This window comes from Lactuca virosa, chromosome 9 (genome assembly GCF_052849685.1).
Source record: "Lactuca virosa cultivar CGN04683 chromosome 9, Lactuca_virosa_CGN04683_v6, whole genome shotgun sequence".
Taxonomy (NCBI): Eukaryota; Viridiplantae; Streptophyta; class Magnoliopsida; order Asterales; family Asteraceae; genus Lactuca; species Lactuca virosa.
Window position 1 is genome coordinate 161,299,778 of NC_136434.1, and position 10,495 is coordinate 161,310,272.

The following is a 10,495-nucleotide window of genomic DNA, read 5'->3' on the forward strand; positions in this document are numbered from 1 at the left end:
TAGTAGCTAACCATAGAGGAGAAGTGGATTCGAACTAAACGGAAGTGTTTTTAGAATATTGATTAAAATTATCAGTTAATTGTTAAAGTTTGTCTGAACTTGTAAAATCAGATAAAAACCAATTTAAAGCTTTTTTTGATTTTAGATTAATTTAGAGTAATTATTTTAGTTAATTAAATATGTTCCCTGTGTTCGACCCCAACTTACTTTACTACACTACAATTCGACTAGGTACACTGCCCAGGTGCATTTTAGCTAGTTAAGTTCGTTAGCTTATAAATTTAAAACTAGTAGGTACTTCTATGCACATTAAGCTTCGAAGGGATTCCTCCCCACCAGGCTCCTTAGAGTTTCCTGGTTTTTCCTTGTCTTGGGTACAGGTCATGTGCTTTCAGTAGTACGAGCCCAATACTACCTTTCACACCTACTTGTACCTTCGTCACTGCCAAACCTGATACCTCTAATTCAACCAACTATAGATAAAACAATACCTACAACATACAACACATACATATATCCTAGACTCTCATAGGATTTCTCAATCCTCACAAAACCTAAAACCTCTACCAACACCGCAGTTTGCCTTATGCATGTATGTTATACACAAATAGAATCACATAGACTGTCAAATAAAGCTTCTACCCTAAGACCACAACCAAACAAGGAACATAAAATAAGGCAGTATCCATTATTCTAGGGCTATACAATCCTAAACATATACAACTTTGAAAGCATACTCCTCGCAAGTCACAGAATCAACATCAATTACAAGAAATGTATTTCTAGCATGTTTAATACATTGGGAAAACACTACTTGAGCTCGGCCAATTCTGCGCATCGCACTCTCCTTTTTACTAAAGAAAACCGTTTTCAGAAAAATTTGACTTTTGTTTCTTTTGAAAAGGTTTACAAATCCCTTAGTTTAAGTTCTGACACACCCGAGAGTGTGCCCGAATCCCTCAAACCAATGCTCTGATACCAACTTGTAACAAACCCAAAAACCCGAACAAAATTTTCATTTTTGAAAATAGAAATACAATCATGATTTGTTCTCAATATCCATCACATCATATAGTATCAAATATCAGAGTATCAAAAATAGATAATTACGGAAAAAGCTGGAGAGTGAATGTTGTGCCATCAAGCCGAGCCCTTCCCCTTAGTACCGGAAGTACTTGAAAACACCCAAATAAACTGTAAGCTAGTGCTTAGTGAGTTCCCAGAATATCACATAACATACAAACATAGAATACCATAGAACATATATATAGTTTCCATGGGCTACCACCATGGTCTTTATATTGAGTGCCATGGGCTACCCCCATGGTCTGATATCCATATCCCATGGGCTACCCCCATGGTCTTTACCTGGAACGCCATGGGCTACCCCCATGGTCTTCACACAAGTACATGCACAACCACTAACAATCCACAACTCAGATAATGGGCCCGCGTTGGTGCCTTCGACCCATGGATAAAGTGAGAAGAGTCACCTCAGTCTGCTAATAAAAATACTGTTGGGCTATCGGTCCGGAAAATCTCACACTGAATATATACATAAATTAACCTAATTAGAATTAGATCACAACTCAAGGCATAGGCACAAACTCTATAATAAGACCCAAAAGTCTTCCTGATTTAAGGGGCCTAAGATCCAAGGTCCAAAACAAATATGGACCACAAGGCCCAAAAGTCCCAACCAAGCTACCTATGGTACAATAATAATATTCAAGGCCCAACATTCTAATAGGTCCAGGCCCAAGGTCAGTTAGGGCCCAAAATATCTTGAAGGCCAAATGGAAGCCCAAAGCCCACTGGAAGCGTACGCCCCGCATACATCATCAGTACGCTTAGCGTACTACGCTCCTGGGCCAATACGCGCAACGTACAATCTAGTACGCCCAACGTACAAGCTGATTTTGCACAAAAGCCATAAAGTGTTTAATACGCTAAGACACTTCGTCCAAATCTAGATCTTGGTCATTTCTAAGGTCCTAGGGTATAAAGTTGGCAACTTTATGCCTTTGCATGCCATATGGGAGCCCAACAACATATTTTAGCCATTAAGACTTCATTTAAGACCTTAAACTCTAGCATGATGCCATAAAAACCATCAAGTTAGCATTTTTATGCTTCTAACATGGACAAGGAACTCAGATCTAACATTTCTAACCTCTGGAGTTGCTTAAACTCACATGAGAGGACCCATGGACCAAAATTGGACCCATTACTAGGCCCTAACTTAAACTAACAAAAGAATGAGCAAGATATGAGCTTTTTACCTCGAAAAGCTCTTGGAGATGATCTAGATGCAGGATCCAAAAGCTTTCCCATGTCCAATGCTTGGTCACCACTTCCTTCTTCTTGCTAACAAACCAAAAAGGGTTACTCTTGGCACTTGCAAGCTCAAATACCAACCCTCAAGGATATCTAGGGTTTTGAGGACATTTGAGGGTATGGGAGGATGGTAAGGAAGGGATTCCAAGGTCTTAAATGAGCTTAAATAGGGCTCATGACCGATATTTAGTATTTTAGTCTTTGGCCTCGTACGCCCCCCGTACATGCCTGTACGCCCCGCGTACGAGCCTCAGTCACCCGATGCATGCGCCTGAGTATGCTAAGTGTACTCACATGTACGCCCAATGTACTGAGGGTCCTCAATTGCCAAAATAAAATTCACCAAGGGTTTAAAAAGAAATACATGGATTTTGGATGTTACAGATCTACAGCTCAATATAACAAGTTCTTGCACATAAATTTGAAAATTTAAATAGCACCCAAGTTTATTAGATATGCATAGCACCAGATCTCAGCTCAGATCCATCATCAGATCTGAAAGTGAAAAATCTTCCCACGTAAGAAAACAAATGCAAGGAGAAAAAAAAAGAACTTGAAATACAAAAAGATAAAAACATTAGACAGAACATGATATTGATATCCATGGAAATCTATCCTCAAAACAAAAAAAACATGCTTTAGGCATTTTGATTCTCATACTAGGTGTGAGACCCATGTATTACATGGGTTTATTTAAAAAAAATAAATATGAAATTTTAACAATTTGAAAAGTTTGAATTTATAAGAAAAATAAGAAAAAGTTTGAATTATTAAAATTAATGAGGCTTTAATGTATTGAATACATCACATATATAAACCCTTTCTAATAAATACCCAACATATATATTACCATACATATTAAATGTGAAATTTTAATTTAATAAACTGAAAAATACAATATAATGACAAGTGGAAAATAGAAAATTCAAAAATTCTAGAAAATGCCATGTGTCCAAATGAAGGAGAAGATGACATGTGGCAAAAAGTTTTTTATTTATTAGGGAGGATTGATGAAGAGAAAGTAACATAGAAACAAAGTAGAGGGTCAACAGTGAGTTATTTTTCACAAAGAAACATAACTAAAAACGTTTACCAAGATATCGTGGACGGACTTGAAAAGCAAATTTTCAAGAACTACTACATGCTTAAAAAATTCAAAAATTGATGATCTTAGTAAAGTCAATAAAAATATACATAAATCAATACATCTACAAAAAAATCACATGAGTCGTAAAAAGGCATGGTCAAATAATATCCATGGGCCTAATTCATCTCCTGTTCCCAATCACCTGAAGCAGAATATATAGAAAAATAACAATTCCAAGGGTTGAAATGTGACTCTTTAAGAAGTTATTTTTCCTATATCACTAGGTAATCAAAAGAGCGTAATACAATCAACCTTCCCATTTGATGCATTTATTAATGCATGTAACACCTGTTCCATGTATTATTTAATTTTATAAGTTTTAGGTTTTTTGTACTGGGACTCAACGAGTTGGGGAGCTCCGAATCTTCGAGTAGAGGTTATTATGAGGACACGAGACTTCAGATCTACTCGACGATTCAGAAGGCCCGACTCGACGAGTAGGCACTGTAATGAGAAACCCTAATTTGCAAGGGTTTGTACCCTATTTAAAGAACTTATGGCTCATTTTCAGCCTCTTCCATCGTTCCTACAGCCAGAGAAACCCTAATTCGAGCCTTGCACCTTCTTGAGGGAGAAAAAGAGCTTTTGAGAGTGATTTTTGGTGTGATTGTGAAGATTTTGGAGCTTGAAGAAGAAGGAGCAAAGAGGGAAGCAGTAGATCCGACATCTACCCTGTATTGGTGACCATATTGAGGTATAAAGCCACTACCTTGACCTTTATTTGCTTAGATCTCTTTTCTTGGATGTAAATGGTCACTTTTGGTACCAAAAGGGTGTCATCTTCGGATCTGGACTTGTCATAAGGATATGGTTCCAGATCTGGACACCTATAGGTCTTTAATGACATAAAGTTGCTCACTTTATCCAGCTTAGGCCCTTTCCATGCATTAAGACCTTGTAGGAACCTTAGTTTTGGTGTTTTAGCCTTGTGAGGCATTGCATGCACGTAAAGTTTGCAACTTTACGTGGTAACTACACTAGGAGAAGTTGGATCTGAAGTTTAGGACCTTGGATCTCACTGGAAAGGACTGAACACAAAAAGGACTAAAGGAACTCGTCGATTCCCATAGTCGACTCGATGAGTCGGGTAGGGTTTACCCGTTTTCGAGTTTCTGAATGAGTGTAATGAAGGAGTGGAGTTTTCGGTCTACATGAGTTTTCGGTCTTCTGGACATTGAGGAACTCGACGAGTTACACAGGTAACTCGGCGAGTTGACGAGTTACTCAGGTAACTCGATGAGTTGCTAGATGCACTCGGCGATTTGAGGTCAACATTGACTGTTGACCTTGACTGTTGAATTTGAATTTGACCAGGATTGACCAGGGTTGACTTTGAGGGCATTTATTGTATTTCGGGATTATGACAAGTTAATCACATGATGATTATAGGCGGTTGAGTTGGAGCAGCACGTGGGATTTATCTGATCTTAGCTTTTCAGTTCAGCATTCACGAGAGGTGAGTTTCCTCATCATACCAATGGGTCTAGGTCACCAAGGCTGGCCCATTTTGTGATATGTGGTACACTCGTTTTCATAGAGATATGTGGTATGATAGTTAGTTATGCTTTGTGTTATGCTAGCTATATATGTGATACTTGCAGGGAAGACCATGGGAGGAGCCCATGACACTTGGATGTAAGACCATGAAGGGGAGCCCATGGCTTTTCAAGTAAAGACCATAGCAGGAACCCATGATACTTGGATGTAAGACCATGTGGGGGAGCCCATGGCTTTCCAGCTAAAATACCATGGGGGAGCCCATGACACTTAGATGTAAGACCATGTGGGGGAGCCCATGACATCCTGGAATAAGACCTTGGGAGGAGCCCACGGCATCCTTATATGTTTGTATGCATGGCTTATGTGGTTTATGTAGCTTTTATAGCTAATATGATTATGTGATTATATGGATTGTGTAGGGTATGCTCTGGGGGACTCACTAAGCATTAGCTTACAGTTTGTGGATTTGTTTCAGGTACATCTGAGCCCAAGGGCAAGGGAAATGCTTAATGACGCGACATGCACACTCTCTCCGACATTTTTATGGGACACTCTGATTATTTGAAATAATATTGTTATTGTTAAGAATTTGAAAACAATTGTATTGAGATTTTATGGTTTATGGAAAGTGCTTTTGAGTATTTAAAAATGAAAAATTTCTTTTGAAAAATTAGGTCGTTACAATACATTTTATTAAACACGTACATCTTCCTCTTGAAGCTAAAACTCACATAAAACAGTAGGTTGAGAATTGTGAAACATTTTGAATAAAATCTCAATATAAGTCCCTAAAGTAAAAAATGTATAAGACTATACACAGCTATAGTATTATTATCATTAATCTATGCAGTAAAAAATGAACTAGCATTTCCATATGTTCCAATTTCTAAGACCAAGCCTTTATCATGCTTGTTATGGTTCAGTTACTACTTAAAAATGTATTTGATTGCATCCTTTTCGGCTCCTGTAATCTCTTACATCGATGGATATTTCTAAAGGGAAAACCCAAATTATTCAACATTACATTAGGTTTTTTCCGATTTGAGGATAATCGTCGTATAAAGAACAGAATAGAGTGGGTTGTGATTATTTTAAAGCAATCTAGTGCCTGCAACCTAACAACAATCAACACCCCACCAACCGGAAATGATTATAAAATGATGAAATGAAAACATATAAACCTTATAAACATACCTCTGAGAAGCGTTGTGTATGTGGGGTTTGGAAATCAACAAGGGAAGTTGGGAATCAAATCTCAGGTACCTCGGATTATGTTCTTCATTATCGGCTTCGCTCCTCGACAACTACAAAGTAGAAATATAAGAATACAAACCTAAACAAAATCTAAAAAAAAACCCTAGAAATTAGACCTTACAGCTATTATGTTCTTCATCATTGCCTTGAGGTCTGATGGCATGTACAAGTCGTACGTCGACACACAAATATTTTATCAATTGGTTGCACCTAATTATGTGAAGGCATATGTGAAAGATTTTACATATTATGTAATATGTCTGTTGGTTTTACATATTATGTACAAGTCGTACATCGACACACAAACTTTGATAATTAAAATCGTAGATTTATATGTGAATATGTTACTTCCTTAGTCATGGCTAGAATAATAAGTCAAATATCATGTACTTTTACATGATGCTCCAAAAATGTATAAATTGTTAATGTTTTTACCATTACATGTGTCATTCACAATCTACTTATAGTTTTTCTACAATTTTCCATAATAAATAAATCTAAACTTTTAATTTTTCTTATGCGAAATTTGACTATAACTGGTTCGGAGCAAGATGGGCAATTACCAAAAAGGACATCAAGTGACATACAATATAACCATAGAAAACAAATGAAAGTGGATGATCATGTTTCATGTTCATAGGATAGGGCAAAAATCGATATAAATGAGTATTGATTACATAATGTCTTGTTGTTGTAATTGAATGTAACCAATCGCCAAGGCAAACAATATGAAAAGCTATGTTGCAAATATTATTTTTACGTGAGTGGTAATAGTATTCAAGAAACTGTAGGAAAGGTCATTACCTAAAAAATAGATTCCACACATGCTCTCCGATAACATGTATATCGAATCTGTTGTAGGGAAAAAAAATCTTTTCAGGTATAAATAAATCTTAGCAAGAACAAATCAAACCTAAACGAAGAAAAAAATCTTGAAAAAGGGTAAACAAACCTTTGAAATCCACAACTTGCCTCCGAACTGGATTTAGGCATGAACCCGAGTCAACAAAAGCCAAAATAAATCAAGATTAAAGGATGTAAAAATTTTAATTTAGGAAAAAATAATTTTGTTTTCAGGTAAAACTAAATCTGAGCAACAACAAATCAAACCTAAAGAAATAAAAAAAGTCTTCGAAAAAGGGTAAAACAAACTTACAATATCCAATGAACGACCACATGACATGAAATCAAATACAAATTTTCATTCTTGGAAGAAACAATATGTTGAATTAGTTAAGCCATTTTTTAAAATTAAAAAAAAAATCAAATAGAGTGCATTGCTATTTCTTACATTTAACAATTAGAAGTTGAGCACAAACGACATGATCAGGGGCGTCCATGGTTCATTAGTGTTTTGACCCACCGCCATTGTAGCAGTCCAGTTGAAATATTTTCGTCCGTAATCATGAAATGAACCTTAAACATTTGGGTACTCGTTCTCTATCTATCATACATAAGATTTTTTTTGTTAATAATAAGTCAACAATGCTTTGTAAAAATGTAGATTTCCCATAGTAATAAAAAAAGATTAAAAACTGGTGACAGAATATGTAACATACCGGATTTCAGGTATTTTCAAATCCTTCCCTTGGTTTTTAATTATGTCATTTTGGTCCTTGGATTTAGTTGGAATTAGCCCTAAGAAGCCCTAGTGGCAAAATGGTAAATTTTGGGGCAGGAGGTGTACGCTGAGCGTACATGTGACTACGCTAACTGTACTAGGGCACGCCCTAGTACGCTGGGCATACACATATGTACGCTCGGCGTACTATTGTCCGGGTGAAACCCAAAATTTTAGGGTTTGAGGAGTATTTAAACATCATTAAGGACCATTTTCCCTTATCCTTCGACCTCCAAGTCCTTGAGTTGTTCTTGAAAAACACTAGCCCCCTTAAGTGAGAGTGAGATCCCTAAAGTATATTCGTGGTGATTTAGAGACAAAGGAAGTGCATCAAGAAGCTTATAAACTTGAAGCAAGGTTTGGATCTGGAAGTTTGGCTTCCTTCTCCATCATCTAAAGGTATAAAGTTCATACATTTATGCTTTAATTGTTAGATCTCTTGTTGGGTTCTTTTTATGCTTTTTTTTGGTCCGAAATGCTCCATCTTGAACATCCCATGTTCTAGATGTGTTGAGCCATCCTTTCAGAGCCTTGGAGGGGTCCTTAATCATAAAAATGAAGTCCCAATGGCTAAAAGTATCCCATTCATTTGGTAAAAGGGTCTTAATGGATTAAGACCTTATATTAAGAACTTTTGGACGTGTAAAATCATAAAATTGTAGACTTTATGACTCTAAGGTGCATTTGAACCATGGATCTAAAGTTTGGGCTTAAGTTCTTAAGCCATTAAGCACAAAATAGGCCTTTTGGATCTACGATAGTACGCCCCGCGTAAGGAGGAGTACACCCCCACGTACTTGGTTAGCCACCTCGTTGTGGGTAATTACGAGGCTTGGTGTACGCCCTACGTACCGGAGGAGTACGCCCCGCGTATGCCTTCTGTTGGATTTCAGACTTTGGGCTTCGAGTTTTGGGCCACCTTTTGGGCTGTGAAGGAAACCCTAACTTTTAGGGTCTTGCACTCTATTTAAAGGCCTTAAGTCCTTGTTCTGGCCTCCTTATCAGCCTCCATCGTTATCAAAACCCTAAAACAAATTATAGACTCCATTGTCAAGTTTTTGAGCCTTAGAAGGAAGTTTGGTGTTCATTTTGTGCATTGTGAAAGAATTAGAAGATCTTGAAGTTTCTAGATTGGAGAAGGAAGTCATGGATCCAGAATCACTCCATTTCTTGTAGTCACTTTAAGGTATCAAGTTCATACCTTGATTTGTAGATGATTAAATCTCCTCATTTTGGGTTTTGTTGTATTTTGGCCTCTTTTTGGGGATGATGATGGAGTGAAGTCATTTAAGTTGTTGTTCTTTCATATCTGAGTTGCTTTTGGTACCCTTGAGCTTAAAGATGCAAACTTTATGAGGATTTTGGTGTCATGCATGCATTAGGTCAATGATTAAGTCCATTATTTACTTAAAAGCTTCATTTAGACATGCATGAATGTAAATTTGGCAATTTTACGTGGTTTTCAAGCTCAAGGAAGTGAGATCTATGTTTGGGAGTCATGTTCTTATGGATTAAGTGCTTAATGTATTAAGATGTGGTTTTATGGCGAACTCGACGAGTTTATGGATAAACTCGACGAGTTGGCTCGGTTTTCCCCGACATTTTCAGATTGATAGAGGAACTCGGCGAGTTTGTTGGACAACTTGGCGAGTTGACTTGGTTTTTCCCGATATGTGCAGTTGATGGACAACTCGGCGAGTTGGGTCAACTTTGATCGTTGACCTTGACTTTTGACCTTGTCTTTGACCAAGTTGCTCTAAGGTGGTACTTGAGGTAACAAGAATTGTAATTAAGAAAATTATGGGCTTAGGATAAGACCCATATAAGATTGGGCCAAATTTGGATAATTAGGCCATTAGTGGGCCTTTCTGGATCTTTTGGTTTTAGGCCTCAGTTTTGGTTCATGTTGGATCAGAGGGAAAATGGTCATTTTACCCTAAGTAAGGATTATTGATTATAGAATGGAACCCAATTGCTAATTGGGTGTGTTGTTGGTATTGATAGCTCGGGAAGCCGGTAGGGCAACAGCTAGAGATTTCTTTCAGGGAGCTTCTGCATTCGAGGTGAGGTTTCCTCACTGTACTTATGGGTCGAAGGCACCAATGCCGGCCATTTGGATTGTTATCCTGGTATATTGTATGATTGAGTACTGTGGTGATCTGTTAGATATGTATCCTGGTATATAGGATTATGCTATGCTTAGTGATCTGTTAGATCTGCCTGTTATCTGTTCCGGCTATATGTTTTCCAATAGCATGTGTTGATGTAGTGTGGTTGGGTTGAGACTGTACTGCTTTGTGCTGCCAGTCAATAAACCCGGTAATGTTTATATCGGTACATTATATGTATGCTTATCTGTAATGTATATGTCGATATTGTTTGTGTGTGTGGTTGGGTTGAGGCAGACCTGCTTTGTGTTGAAGGCCAACAGACCCAGGGCGGCCCGGATAGACTGAACGCCAGTGGGGCGTACCAGTCAGGCTGAAGGCCCGAAGAAGGGTCCAGACAGGCTGAAGGCCGGGTGAGGCGGTGCAGACATGATGAAGGTTTTGTAAACGGTCCAGACAGGCTGAAGGCCCGGTGAGGCGATGCAGACGCGTTGAAGGCTCTATATTCCTGCTATTATTTGTATAGGT